We start from the raw sequence: 15,649 nt of genomic DNA, 5'->3' as shown, positions 1-15,649 counted from the left end.
TTTTAACAGGTCTGACGCTACTATGCGCCCTGGCTGTATCTAGGCTAACGGCTAACATGCTAACTATTATTTTTATGTCACTAGTCCCTTGAAACAAATTTAGGACGATAGGAGACAGGTTGAAATAAACCGAAATTTCCCTTTAATGCATGTGCAGGTCCTGTTTGTGCGTGTGTGAGTACCTCAGGTCTGTGTGTATATGACAACAGAAGGAAAAAAAATTCCCCTCGAGGATTAATACAGTATATCTTCTGGATTAAGGCAGACTGGTTTAAGAAAGAGCCACATGCATTTTTGTATAAGCTATCCCTCTGGTTTGTGGGGACGAGGAGAACAGGACACATGCTCTTATTATTGAAACAAAGCAGTAACTAACAGTTTCAAAAGCAAACTGGAATTCTAGACATCAATTAAGGAGTGTCTCTTTAATAATTAATAGAAAGAAAATCATGCTTGCTGACAAGAATGCTGCACAAAAGATTCTTAAGGAAAAACATGTGCTATGAGACAACAGAACCGTTTGAGCGTGGCATCTTCATTAGCCTGTCTCAACCTCAGGATGGGTAATTAATGGAAATACTAAAGCAACACTGTCACAATAGAGATGACTAAGACAGCCAGGCAGAGCAGAGGTCTAGTACAAAGGAGTGTAAGGCTGAGGAACATCTCTGTATAACACCTTTAATTATAGGAAGTAAAAGCTCAGTCTCTCACACATTATGTCTCATCTCCTACAAATGATTTAATTGTATAGAAAGTAAACTAATCACATCCTCCCCATCTCTGAGTGTTATGTGCGAAAAAACACTTTAATGTACACTATTAGAAATACATGCCTTACTCACCCCAAAGTGACATGCACAATCAGAACCCTGTCGCACACAGATTGTGGCTGATATTTGCAGTTTTGCGATGTGATTCCAGATTGTTTGTAGCTTGCAAAACCACAAATGTGCCAAGGGACTGCAGAGAAGCTGCACTCGCTATCACAATGACTTCTTGTTGCTATTTCATTTGCAAATATATGCAAATCCTCTAGACACTTTATATTTGTGTAATTTCTGCTCAAAAGAAAATGTCCACTTTGTTGTATTTTGGATTGCATTGTTTGCCCTACTTTCCGCCACACCAACTTGGCATGCTGGAGCACTCAGCACTAGCCCACAGTGTCTGGCAGAGACGTGCGTCTAGTTCACGTTTCTGTGAGCCTCCCTGCCAGTTATGCTTTCTAGGGCCACAGTCAAACACAGAGGGACGGGGCCCTCGCTATCCAAGCTCACAGCAAGATCTGGAGTGTGATCTGCTCCCTGCCCGCATGTTTTTTAACTCTTGAATTAATGAGCATGCGGCAGGATTCATCATTAGGGCTTGTTTGTGTCAAGTGTTTTATAATAGCAGTGATCGCTTGAGACCAGCTGCTCCAGGAGCATGTCGACACACTCGGAAAGTAAATTTGTTTCGCATATTCATTCCTCACATACTAAGTCCATATTGCTATGCAACTTGGCAAGTGGTCGTTGAATCATGAAACACACAGGCTTGCATATTCTACAGCAGTCAGAGTGGGGATGAAATATAGATGACTGTCAGATCTGAGATTTCATCGCACCTTTCTGGTGAAAAGGGACGCTGTGTAAAGCTTCCTGATAGAGAGACTAAACGACTTTGCTTTGACGTTAGCGTTTTGAATTAACATCGCCTACTAGATATTAAACACTCCAGACATTACTATCACCCCAGCCTCTAGAAAACCAACAGGCACTTGTTAATTCAAACAGCAAGAGGTGTGCCGATGATTATCTAACTTCCCACAGAAGGTGAATAATAAAAAACTAATTCATGAGCTCACAAAACTCAAAGGTCCGCAGCCTCGCTGGAATAACATGAGAAGGGCTGAGCGCTACAAATGCCTGCGAAGCTGAGGTAATAATTTAGACGTGCCGCCAGAAGACAGATCTTACTGAGCTCTTAGGAAACCATGACGGCACCTCATCCGTCATCTGTCATCCTCCCTTCAGCCCATCTCCTGGGCCCGGCTGGAGAGCATCCTCCGTCTCTCCCTGCCCACATAGACAGACACATACAGCCTCAAATATGATGGATGAGGGGAGCGTGCACACAAGCCTTACTCTTTCAACAGAGCATGACTCCATTTACACCTACAACATTACCAGCGAGCACTGTGCGGCTGGTGGATCCCAGCGTTGTCCTTATCCTGCCCAGCTTTATGAACAAACACAGACGGATGTAGGGCACACTTGGCTCCATTTTCACTCTGCGACTCTAGTTGTAAAGCTGCTGTTAAAGTGGATGCAACCGTTTCAAAGAGCTGGTGCCATTAAGGAGGAAAAACATGTATTAGCATATTAAAATGTTCCTTCCGGCACGAGAATAAAAAAGTTAAAAATAGCGAGTCACAGGGAGCTCTGCATCACGCTTATTTGACTGTAATCTGTCATGAAATCATCTTTGGAAGTATATAGCCTGGGCTGAGTGTACTACTGTTTAATTCAGTTGAGTTTAGGCCAACGACTGTCAGAAATGTTTTGGATCTTTTTTTTTTTTTCTTTAAATGAGAAAAGTCACAACAGCCTTTATTTTGGTACTCTAGTATTTAAAGCTACTTTACTTTAATGTCCTTAGCCCTGTCAAACTCAGAGAGACTTTTTTTTTGTTTAGAAAATATGTTGTGAATCATTCTCTACCTTTTAAATAACCATAATTATTTTTCTACAGTTGACAGTTGTTTTGATGTCTCTCTCTTAAGAAGCTATGAGATGCACACTGTTTTCTTTCTTTCTTTCTTTTTTTTTTTTTTTTTTTACAGTAAAACCTTGTTCGGATTTGCTTTCAGGAAAATTACAAAGTTATTTTACAGTTTCTTAGATGGCACACTTGTCAAAGCCTGTTTCATATTTAATGTTTGCTTTAGTCCTTTTTCTGAAACTAGCAGATTTCACAGATACTTCTTTATGTAAAGGATGACTGGAAGTGAATCTAACAAAAGGCATAGCGTGATGTTTAATTACTGTACTTGTACTGTGTGTACATATGGATGAGTCACTTAAACTTAACATGAACAAGATACAAAAAATTAACATTAAAATTGTCTCGAGCCAGTGTTTGGTTTGTCCATTCTGGGCATCTGTAAAACAACACGGTGGACTCGTAGAAGCTCCAAATGTAGATATAAATGGCTTATTTTAAGGTGACAATCATGGACATTATATTGCATTTCTGCCAGTGTTCCTTCCTAAATCCTACAAACTGGACCTTTAACCCTTTTTAATTAAAAAGCACCACAGCACTTTGAATGTGATGCTATGTAACTAAAATCCTGAGACTTTCACATGATGATGATTTCAATTTCATTTCGGGAGACTTTGGAAAGGCTAAAATTCTCCACTGTGTAGGCCTAAATGTATCATAGGAGAGCCGTAAGCCCCCTCACTGTGTGCGCATATTTAATTTAACTGATGCTTTGCATGGGAAACCATGGTGATGTGTTGCTTCAAGAACAAACTGTGCAACAGTCAAGGACAGCCTCTTTCTATTTTAATATTTCCTCATACAGTTTTGGGGGAAAACAACTGATGAGAAGGGTGAAACTATGTAAACACCAACTGTTCTTGAACAACTTCAACCGCTTCATGGCAATATACAATAGGTTACATATATATATGTAAAAGTATTCTTTGTGACAAGGCAAATTTAATAGGTGAATTCTGAAAAGGTTTCTTCAGTAGCAAAGTTTTATTTTTCTTAAATGGCAGAGCAATCCTTTATGGAAACATGCAAATCATCACCACTGGAGGCGAAACAGCAGCTACATCTGTATTTTTAGTACATGTGGTTTGAGGGTTTAAACACCACAGCAAAATAACACAGGAACTTAACACCAGGCTGGAAAGCAGCACTACACTGTCCTCTTTGGTTGAAACATTCAAGTCTGTTTCACCTCTGTCCACGCCCAGCATCACCAATGGGTGTGCTCTGCGGTACAGCATCGATACCTGACCCGAGCCCCATGGGACCCATTGGAACCCAACAAGCCAGGCCAGGTTCGGACATCCATCCATCTCGGGGGAAGCAGGCCAAGCAAAGCTCCCCAGCAACACTTTCCAGCTCCTCCTGGGGGACCCTAAGGTGTTCCCAGGCCAGATGAGATACGTAATCCCTCCAGCGTGTTCTGGGTCTGCCCCGGGGCCTCCTACCAGTGATACATGCCTGGAACACCTTGAACAGGAGGCACCCAAAAGGCATCCTGATCAGATGCCCGAAGCACCTCAACTGACTTCTTTCGACCCCAAGGAGCAGCGGCTCTACTCCGAGCTCCATCCGGATGTCCGAGCTCCTTACCCTATATCTAAGGCTGAGCCCAGCCACCCCACGGAGGAAACTCATTTCAACCGCTTGTAGCTACGATCTCATTTTTCCAGTCACTACCCAGAGTTCATGACCATAGGTGAGGGTTTGATGTCCTGGTTCGGGCCAGGTTTGGCCTACTCGGCATGGTGCATCCAGTTCTTTTAGTTGAGAATATGGTGCAAAAATAAATAAAAAGGATGGTCGGACTGTCTGTGTTGGACTACTTCTTGTTTAGCACTGGGGTTTGTTCGTCACATGACAACGTATGAATGCAACACACTGGGTAAATTTTCATGTATAGCCTAGCTTACATTAACTGTGCCAGGCGCGGATCAGTTCGGACTTAAAAAACACAATGCCTCACAGGTTTGGGTCAGGCTCGGTTACCCCTCTCTTGGACCCCAGTTCATACAGAAATAGCCTATGCAGCCTGAGAACTTAAATAATTTCCAGAGGTTATGTGTATGTACTCTATTACTCCTAACACATGCCATGAATCCATTATCATAATCAGTTGAAGAATTTTGACATTTCACACTAACCTCTCTAAAATACATGAGGCAGATATTACAAATTCAAATATCCAACAATTCCTCATACCAAATTTTAAAAAAGGTCACTGGTCAGTGCCTTCCAAAAACTGGTTAAAGTTAAGCAAACAAAAAGGAAAGTTGGGGAAAAATCATGTTCATGGAACACTGGTGTCATCGTTTAAAGGTATACTTCACCCACAAAATGATCAACTGTACATCAACTACTAAGCCTGTGTTACGTAGAATTCGTGAAGAAAACATTTACCTTGCATGCCTCCACGGTGAAGAAATCCAATAAGGCGAAATTCTAGAGAAATTGGAGAAAAAGGGGGTGAGGTTAGCAACAGCAAAACTATCCACTTACAAACTCACACAACTTATGCAGTATAATGTAGGCCTCATGTATCCAGTCATACACTCAGTACTTCCAAAACACAAGCATTTTCGCACAAACATTACTATTCAAAACTTTTCAACAAAAACAGTGCAGATGCGCCACTCGTCCATGCCCGAAACTGTTTAGGTGTGAGGGGCCGGACACGTGCTGCATTTATTGTGCCCTCATATTCATTTTTTTTTTTAATTTTTAGCCTTTATTTTGATAGGACAGACAAGTGTGAAAGGGGAGAGAGAGAGGGAGTAACATGCAGCAAAGGGCCACAGGCTGGAGTCGAACCCGGGCCGCTGCGGCAACAGCCTTGTACATGGGGCGCCTGCTCTACCACTAAGCCACCGACGCCCCATCTTCATTGTTGTCAATGAAGACACACGGCAGGTGGGCTCAAACGCTAGAGCGACGGCACATTTTTGAGGGCACGACAGCTGCGCCCTGAGATAAACTGAATTCAACTTTGTAACGTATCAACACGCACCGCATGTCATGTGACGAGGACCAACCAATCACAGCCGACAGATATCTTTCTCTTCCTCTGTAAATATCAGTCTGTGATAAATATGGAGAAGTTGTTCATTTAGTGCAGAGCTGCCAGAGCTTTACATCTGTTCCACGGACAACAGGCCTACACACAAACAGCACCTGGAAGAAGATCAGCTCTGCACTCAGGGTTTCAGGTAAATAGGCTATGATACAGTGCTTTATAAGGTTGCTTAGCAACCTCAGACGCAACCTGCCGCAGCGCTCTTGAGAGCTGGCACAAAAGCAGCACAAGACTAGCACCCAGTGCCTGACCTTGCATTTTCCAGCTGATAAAAGATGTGGCATGTGTGCGGCCCCTATGTGGTTAAGTAACATTATAGCGACAAAGCAGTTTTGATGTTGTTAAACATGGCCCCCTTTTTACTCCAATTCATCAAGACTTTTCTCTGGTTTTAGACTCTGTTCCCGGGTAGGCATGCGAAACAAAGTTTGCTTTACGAATTCAACGTACCATTGGGTGAGTTATTGATAAACAAATTATCATTTTGTGGTGAAATATTCCTTTAAAGAAACCAGTACTGACTGCTGGTATTGAGTCAAATTCAGCCTCCTAAAGACATCTTGTGATAATTCATACTATCCCCAGCTTCTAAGGAGAGCGTAAAAGTAGTTGTTTTAAGGGTGGCAACAAACAGCCAGTGCTGTCAATTTCTTGGTGAAGACTGTCTTCAAATAACAGCATCTGCTGACCCCAGGCTCAAGTGTATAGTTGGAATAAGCACTTGATATTTATAAGGGAAACAAAATGGCAACAATCCACATTTTACATTATAGGCATCACCACGTCCGGAGATGATGAAAACGCTGTCAAATCCGTGGGTTTGTTCATCCACAAGCAAATAAAACACTGTTGCACTGAGACTGTATGTCATCACCAGCACCCACTACTAAGGACACAGAGCGTGCAGATAACAAAACACACAAACCTCTTCAAAGCTTCGCACATACCACATTAATCTGTGTCCAAGTCCAAAGCACTGTAAGTCAATTCTTTTTCATCACAGCAGGTTTTAACTGGTAGAATTTAGCCTTTTATATTTTAATTGATTTTATTGCTAACCCAATGAAGTGTTTCTTTTTGCTGTGAAACACGGAACAGGGCGCTACGGGGAAAAAAACAGTTTTCTTTGGTAAAAATGTTCACCAATTAGCCTTTGCGGGCTGTTACATGATTGTGAATCAGTGTCACTTCATTTTTGAAGGAGGTCAGAAAGGGTCAGAACCACTGGCTTGATGTAATACATATGAATGTGCAACGTGTAGTTAATACTTTCCTCATTTTCAACCAGCTTTGTATCATAAAAATGTGGGTAGTATGTGTAAATTAAACAGAGTAAACTTCCTTCTATCTTACCAGCACCCAGATCTCCCTGCTCATCTCTCAGATCAAATCCACTGGGTGACGCAAAACGTGATTTTCACTGGCTCTAGGGCTGTTGCTTTAAGTACAGATTGTACTTGTGCATTTTTGTATGCCTGCCACCATCATGGATGTATAAAGAGAACTGGATATAGTGTTGGCAAGGGGCCCTCCAACGCTGTATCCTAGTGGGGCATTGTGGGGCCCACAGAGCCAGCACACTGGAGTCTTACAGCAGCTGAGTGCTCCCGAGGAGCTAACTTTCGATGGCCAAGCAGCTCACTGATGATTTAATTGTTCATCAGTTTTAGACTTTTTTTTTTTTTAGACAAGTCATTTTGCAGGGATTGTGATGCTCACGCTCACAATGTAGGTCTTTGGGAAAACTACTTTTTGGGCCCCACAGCATCATGTGATGCACCCAACATTAGGGCTGCTCGATTAATCGAATTTTAATCTAGATTACGATTTGGGCTTTCAATGATTATGAAAACAAAATAATCGACATAAAATGATTATGCGCTTCTTCTCAGTTTACTCTCGTTGTCTTGTGTTGCAAATCAAACGCACCCGGAAGCCGCGCATGCGCAATACCTCCCCCTCCTCTCCTCTTTTCACTCCACGAGCCAGTCAAGTAGGTGAACTACGAGTAATGCGAGGGGCAGGTGATCGCTGAAGATTTCAGAAACAGCATGCGGAAAATGGCAGAGGGAGAGCGAGAGAGGTTGGTCTGTGTGTATGTGCGTGCGTGCACACGTGTGTGTGTATGTGTGTGCGCATCGGGGCCAAACTCCGCCGTGCACGATACAGAGAGCAGAGGAGAATTTTAAATGCGCATGTAGAGACAGAAATGATATGCCATCGTGTAAACAATATAAGTCATCACGTGCGCCGCAAAATCGTTTGCATAATCGAGATTTCAATTTTGACCAAAATAATCGTGATTATCATTTTTTCCATAATCGAGCAGCCCGACCCAACGTTGTAATTCCGCATGTGGCCTCTATGTAAAATTGTCTTCATGCATTTCAGCAGTTGCCATACTGTTTTGTTGGAGCCAGAAGTGACCATATTTGGGCGAGAAGCTGGCGCTGTGGAGGAGCAAAGGGTGGATCTGACTGAAAACCCAAGGACACTTTCGGCAGACAGCCTGTCACTCAAAGTGGCCCCGCTGTTGATTATGCATAACTTTAAGCCTTAATAAAATGTAAACAGATGAGTTATATAAAAAAATCACCCCGTGCTGTTGTCATGAAGGACGAAATTATCTACGAGCCCAAAAACATTTTTGTACCAGGCTGTAAACATGTTTATTTCTGCTGTAAAGTTGGGAACTGTAACATGGGTGTTTATTAGGATTGTCTCACTTCTGGAGCCAGCCTCAAGTGGCCGTTCAAAGAACTGCAGTTTTTGGCGCTTCCTTGTTGCCTTCATTTTTCAACTCCGGAGGTTTACGTTGGTCAAAACGGCCAAGCCTGCATTATGTTGACCACCAGTGGGAGCTTGTATTGGTGTGGTGCAGCGCAGTGCATTCTGGTAGCTGCAGGTTTTCTAACTCTTGAGCAGAATCAAATGTAACAGGCCTTTTCCTCTGTGTACTCTGGTCATGTTGCACCACTTTCAAAAGTATCTGCATCTTTCTCCAAGCAGTTTTATGACAAGACCATCTCTCTAGCAGTGAAATACTTCTTTAAGGCATTGCCACTGCTTAATAAATATATATCAGTGTTGTGGAAATAAAATCTGTATGTAAATAAATTACTGATGCGCAGCCAAGACTGAGTCAAAACCCAGCTGGCTCCATTCCAAGACAACATTTAAATATTGGATTGAGATTGTGACTGAGAGAAGAACTCTACAGCCCTGAAGTATCTCTACAGATGTGTTTACTGGAGATGCGAACGGCGAGTGTAATGTGCTGTGACATGAATGAGGAATGTCAGGTGGTGCAGTTATGTAATGTTGATTCTTCAGGTATGTTAGCAAAGTGAGCTGACTAAAAAAAAGGTATTTACCTGTGTGAATAATTTCAGCCACATGATGAGAAATGAGGCATGAAAGTGTGCTGTAAATTAAATTAAAAACTTGAGGTGTTTGAGTTGTGAATGTGCACATTTACATTAGTTTTATATAAACAGATACATCAGTACATAATAACTGCTTATCTGATTTAATGTGTGTATACTAAACCGCCTTCCTCCTCACATTATGATATCATAATCCATCCCATGCTTTAGTAATAATCCATTGTGCATATTTTTGTTATCTCCTGAGTGAGTTGTGCTAATACTCCCACTTTGCTTTTATTAATTTGGAGCTATGAGGGTCAGTGTTATTTAATTTGAAGACCTGCCATTTTCTCTGTTCATGTCAGGAAAACACACAGGTTAACTCTAAAGAGATCCAACCTGTTTGTCTCGCACAGCACAGACTCCACCGATTACATAAACTAATAATAAAAAAAAGCCAAATCCATCTTACAGGGACCGGCTGGAATTAACATAACCGCATTTAAATCAAGTTTTTCTGCTTACAGCGATCCTGAGAAATGGTATTTCCTCATTCTCTTGCAACAGATGTGATCAATTTCTTGTGCAACATCCTGTCTGTTTTTTACTATTGCTTCCCTGTTTATTTAGATATTTATTTCTTTACCGTTTTCTATTTATTTATTTTTTTGCTGATCCTGCTCCTATCGATTGGCTGCACTCTGTTGCAGCTGAGAGGGATGGGTAGGTGGTGCGTGGGCGTTTTATGATCCGTCCTCATCCTCTTTCCATCCTGTAAAGTGCTTAACGACAATCAATCTTAACTCCCCTCCTTAGGAGATAACGTCGACCATGAGGTTGGTATTGATTTGTGAAGAGGCCTCCAGGTGGTCTTTAGTCATTTCACAAACCTCACCTACCTGCCGACACAGAAAAATACTGATTTAGAAGGAATCGAGTAACCCAGGACATATAACCTCTATTAATTAAATTAGTTGGCTGGTGAATGGAGCAGTTAGATTAGTTGGTTACATAATGAATTGTGCTGCCTGTCTGATTGTCACATAGATTTATGCCCCAGTCACCATTTGGAGGTGAGTATATCCTTCTCCTCACATTTGAATTGTGCTCCTGTATGGCTGCTCGGCTCGGATTATGGCACAAAAGACTGTAACATCAGATTCTGTGTATTGATTAATACAACCACCTGATCATATCTGTCACCCATCAGCCACTTTATGGGATTTCAGAGGAGAGAAAATGGTCTTGTTAGGGAGAAAATTTTATCGTCAAGACAACTAAGGACGGCTCACCAGTCCCAGATCTTTTTTTTGTTTTCTTCTTTTTTTTAAAACATTGATTTTTTTAACACAAATTTGTCTGGCATCCAGAACAATTTCTACTGAAAGATAAGATGCACAGTTCAGTACGCGGCTACTGAGAGATCAATGTTGCAGAAGACCAGCGCGGGTTGGAAGAGGCAATTCTACAAATGGAAGGTCACTGCTTCGGTCCTTTATGACACCCACTGTCCATTCTGATTAAGGGAGACATTGAACTGCCACTGCGAGAGCACTGCCAGTATCTTAACCTGCAGTTCAATCTTTACTGTGACAAATACACGTTCGTCTGCCTCTGCTGAATGTGGAGGGGAACCATTTTCTCCATACACTAAATTGATTATGTGGGATACTGTGGGGGTTATGGGATATTAAACTTTTCTAAACCGTCCAAACTAAAATATTATATCTTCTATATGAAGGGTGTTAAATCATTTAAAGGTGCAGTGCGTAGGATTTAGGGAGCTATATTGGCAGAAATGCACTATATTATTCATAACTATGTTTTCTCTGGTGTGTAACCACCTGATAGTATGAATCATGGTGTTTTTGTTACCTTAGAATGAGCTGTTTATATCTACATAGGGAGAGGGTCCTTGTCATGTTGCACCGCCATGTTTCGACAGTAGCCCGGAACAGACAAACAAGACGCTGGCTCTAGACAGGGCCATTTGCGTTTTCATATTTGCCACAAGAGTGTCAGAAAAACACTTATTTTTAACATGAAGCTGCTTTATTCAGTTTTTAAATCACTGGGTCCATTTGTTTTAGAAAGGAAGAGACTTCTGCAGATAATTCAGCTCCTGGTCAAAACCTTCTGATCTGGATATTGAGTTGTCAGAGAAGAAAGGTGAGCAGCTGATGTCCATACAGTGCAGGAGAAACACTGATTTGTAACATGAAACTACCTCACCAGAGGCCTGTACTACGAGGCAAGATTTGGAGTTAGCGAGGTAACTTCAGGGTTAACTCTGGGTGCCCAGTACTACGAAGCTGGTTCTCTTTTTACCGGGATAAATCACCGTGGCAACTGATGACGAAAAGCTAACCTTCAGGGTATCGGATCACAGCCTGCCAACAGCCGACCCCTGACCAGCAGATCACTGAAGAAAAAAGCATCCATGGATGGAAATCTGGAGTCTCAGTTAAAAAAGAGTACCCTATATGTTGTTATAGGTCAGTAGAATCATTTCATTGTTACAGAGCTCTGTTTCCTCTAGTTTTAAAACAGAGCTTCCAACAGAGAGATCGTTTACACACTAAACACAAGATTTTAGCAGGATTTGAACTTGTGCAAGGTTTATTTTAGCCCACAGTCATCGCTAAAAGCGTTTCATACTGCAGCTCAAAATAATGAGACACCGGTGTGATGAGAACTAACAAAATAGAAAAATAATCCTCACGCTGTTAATTGGCTCCCGTTATTATAAAAGCAACATTTTGGTCATACAAACCTCATCAGTCATTAACTGGGCTACTTTTCCAGCCTTTACTTCAGTAGCAAAAACAGTCTGGCATCACTTTAAAGTCTTTATGTGACATATTCAGGGTAGTTTCATCATCTTCCAACTACATAGCAAAAAATACTCTATACTAATGTCACATATAGCCTAGTGATACCTGCACGTAATTTAAGTCTCGGCCAACGGTGAATTTTTGGATGGTATTTTCAATGTTTCTACATTCTCTGTTTATATTCTCTTTCACATGAACGCGCTTGTGGCTGGATAGGAAAACCCAGAGTTGGCTGAACTAGTTGATAACCAGCTTTGAAGTACTGGTTAACCAGACAGCCAATGTGACGGGTTAGCCAAGCCAGAAAATGAAAAAGATATCCTGGATAAGTCGAACTGGCTTCTTAGTACAGGCCTCTGGTTAACATCCATAACTCCCGCCTCCCTCCAAAGTCCCATCCCTCTCCTCCTGCAACTCCACCTCCCTCCAAAGGCCTACTCCCCCCTCCTCCATTATGTCCTCATTTCGTCTGTGATAGACATAGACGTTGGCATGGTAAGGTTAGATAAACGGAAGAGGAGAGCGAGTGGTGGTGTTACGCGAGCGGTTACGTCAGTCGGAGGCCTCCACGTGGGGAAGACAGACAGGACACTCGGCCAATCGGTCGGAGTTTTCTTAGAACTGTATGAGAATGGTATAATTATGAGTTTTTATCTCTGGTGGAATTCACTTACATTTTAGTGTGCCACCAGCTTATTAATAGCATTTAATCTAAACAAAGAAAAGCGTAAAATTTCCAGAAAGGTAAGTGTCGCTTTAAGAGAGAAGGAGACCTCTGCGGATAATTTGGATCATGGTAAAAACCTCTTCAGCATCTGGATCAGAAATACGGTGAGCACACATTAACAGGTGCTGGACTAACAGACAGTCTGCAATGTGCTGAACTGCATAGGGGAAACAGTGATTTGTGACGTGAAACTTCCTTTGTCAGTGATTTTCCAGTTTTAAACACTTTGTCTGTTTGTTTTGGAGAGGAAGAGAACTGCAAATAATTCAGCTCCTGGTAAAAACCTCTTGAACAATTAATACTGAAGGAATTCTAACTGGGAGAAGTTCAAGTGCAATCTGCAATTCTCACCACCAGATGCCTCTAAATTTCCCTAAATGTTCCTTTAATGCATCACTCTTTGAGAGGGTTTCTCAGTGTAAACATGTCCCATGCATCAGGTTCAGGACTGCAGCCTACACATCAGCTATGACAGCATGGATATAATGGGCTGGTTTTGCCATTTCTCACTGCTATGAGGCTGAACACACACACGGAAGCATCATAACTCAGCGCGTTCTGGTTTGCTTTATCGTGACACGCCACAGCGTTCATGACAAAATAAGAGGTCACAATATATTTTCCTTAACTGCCGTCCCTGTGCACTCCCCAGTGCCTACAGCATTTGCATTAATCACCATCCTCATGCATTTAGTTGTTCTGAGCTGTACTGTAGAGGTTCATGTGAGGCGGTAAAACTGTCGAGAAAGTTACCAGATAAAAGATATAACACCCCAGCCCATTTTAGAAGCCTCTCTCTGTCTTCGTGTTTATGCTAATGAGCCTCATTATGATGCTTTATAGAAATCTGGGCCCGCACAGGAAGTCACATGATGAGGACTTGGTACACTCTTTTGGAGGTCATTCAAATTCAATGGGGACCTGGTGTAATTAATCAAAATAATGTATCCTGGAGAAACAAGGCCTGTTGGACAGCAGTGTTCAACAGCGATGGGAACACGGAGCTTATTTGACTACGTGCCAAGGTATCCATATTGGCATAGCATAGTGGAGGCAGCTTTGCATAACTCATCGTTGTTTCTCCGTACCTAAAATAATCTGGCCTAGAACCTTTGAGAAGGGGCTACAACATTGTTTTTTTTTGTGCTTTCTCCCACAAAATGTGTCACAAAAATGTTGCATAAGAGGCCTGTAGCTCCGCGTAAGAAAGACTTAACAGTCTGACTGTGTCGGCAGATATTGCTGCATTTATTACAAATATGAAAGTCTATGGTAAAACACTGCCCTCTGAATTACTCCTTACTGACAGTGTCTTTAAAGAACATAGGTGCTGTGAACAGACTTAAGCTGTTAAGTCTCGATGTGCTGATATATTTTTCACTCTGGTTTCCACTTATCTTTGCTTCAAATTAATTCAGTGCATAAAAGAAATTATCAGCGGGTCTTTCTCTCACATCAGTCACAAAGGCCTTTGTGGCTGAGCATACGCAGGTCAGAAGTCAGTGCGGAAGTCATGTCCCACATTTATGGCTGAGAATATTAATAGATGATTCTATTTGACCTGCATAAAGATAATTTTGAGCCTTCATAAGCCATATGGGAAAAAAGACAGTGGTTATTTTATAAGACTTAAAGGGACAGTCGCCTCAAAATCAAAAATACACATTCTTCCTCTTACCTGTAGAGCTGTTTATCAGTCTAGATTGTTTTGTTGTGAGTGCCGAATGTTGGAGATATCGGCCGTAGACATGTCTGCCTTCTCTCCAATATAGTGGAACTAGATGGCACTCGACTTGTGGTGCTCAAAGCATCAAAAAATACATTTAAAAAACTCAACAGCAATGTCTCCTTCCAGAAATTATGACCCAGTTACTCAAGATAATCTGCAGACCTAGTTGTGAATCGTTTAACATAGGAACTATTTTCTTTCTACGACACCCACAGAATGAAGTTCGCCTAGCACCACTAAGCTAATGTTACAGCTCAGCCGAGGACGATGCCATTAATATTTACATCACGTGCTGTCACAGGCACGAGCCTCTCTGAGTAGATGCATGGTTCCTTCTGTGCGTCGAAAGAAAGAAAGTAGTTGCTACATAAAACTGCTCACAACAAGGTCTGTGGATTATCTTAAGTAACAGTGTCATGATTTCTAGAAAGAGACAGTGCTGCTGAGTTTTATTATGGAGCAGCTGATTGATAGAAGGGAGTCAGCTGATAGATCACATGATTTCTTTCTATGCAACCAATTGGTAAATCTCTCCAGGGCGCCCTATTTAAACTGCTCTGGCCTGCCTACTGTTGCTGCTTCCTCTGCAAGCCTCCTATTCCCCCGTTAAAGGGTTTTTTTGGGGGAGTTTTTCCTTATCCGCTGTGAGGGTCCAAAGGACAGAGGGATGTTGTATGCTGTAAAGCCCTGTGAGGCAAATTGTGATTTGTGATATTGGGCTTTATAAATAAAATTGATTGATTGATTGATATTCAGGGGGGCTTTCCTGCTGCTCTCCCTGCCTTAGGTTTTCCATGTAGGCGCATGGAAGGGCAGGGAGGTGTGCTCTCTCCGCCTAAGGCTTTCCACATAGGTGCGTGGAAGAGGCTTTCTGCGTGGGCCTAGGAAAGGCAAAGAGGCCCCAGAACAGAGCCATACCGCCAAAGATAATACTGCAAATGGAAATAAAGTTTTCTTTGACTAAAGTGGTCCTGACTGAAGTATGTTTTTTTAAATTTGACCACCACAAGCTGAGTGCCATGTAGTTTCATTATATTAAAGAGGAGGCAGACATCTCCACTGCCGATACCTCCAACACTCTGCAACTCACATCAACACAACCTAGACTGATAAATAGCGCTACAGGTAAAAGGAAAATATGTAGCTTTGATT

General features: G+C 42.0%; 1 long non-coding RNA gene across 1 annotated transcript in view; it reads right to left on the bottom strand.

Annotated features, from left to right (window-relative positions):
- LOC126391574 (uncharacterized) overlaps positions 1-15,649 on the bottom strand; it is an 86,519-nt gene that overhangs the window by 29,333 nt on the left and 41,537 nt on the right. Inside the window, exon 2 of the long non-coding RNA XR_007570099.1 lies at positions 5,167-5,208. This is a non-coding gene — a long non-coding RNA (uncharacterized LOC126391574). The remainder of the gene's footprint in view (positions 1-5,166; positions 5,209-15,649) is intronic.

Source organism: Epinephelus moara, chromosome 1, assembly GCF_006386435.1.
Source record: "Epinephelus moara isolate mb chromosome 1, YSFRI_EMoa_1.0, whole genome shotgun sequence".
NCBI classification, from domain to species: domain Eukaryota; kingdom Metazoa; phylum Chordata; class Actinopteri; order Perciformes; family Serranidae; genus Epinephelus; species Epinephelus moara.
Note: the sequence above shows the minus strand (reverse complement) of the source record. Positions and strands in the feature narration are given on the sequence as shown.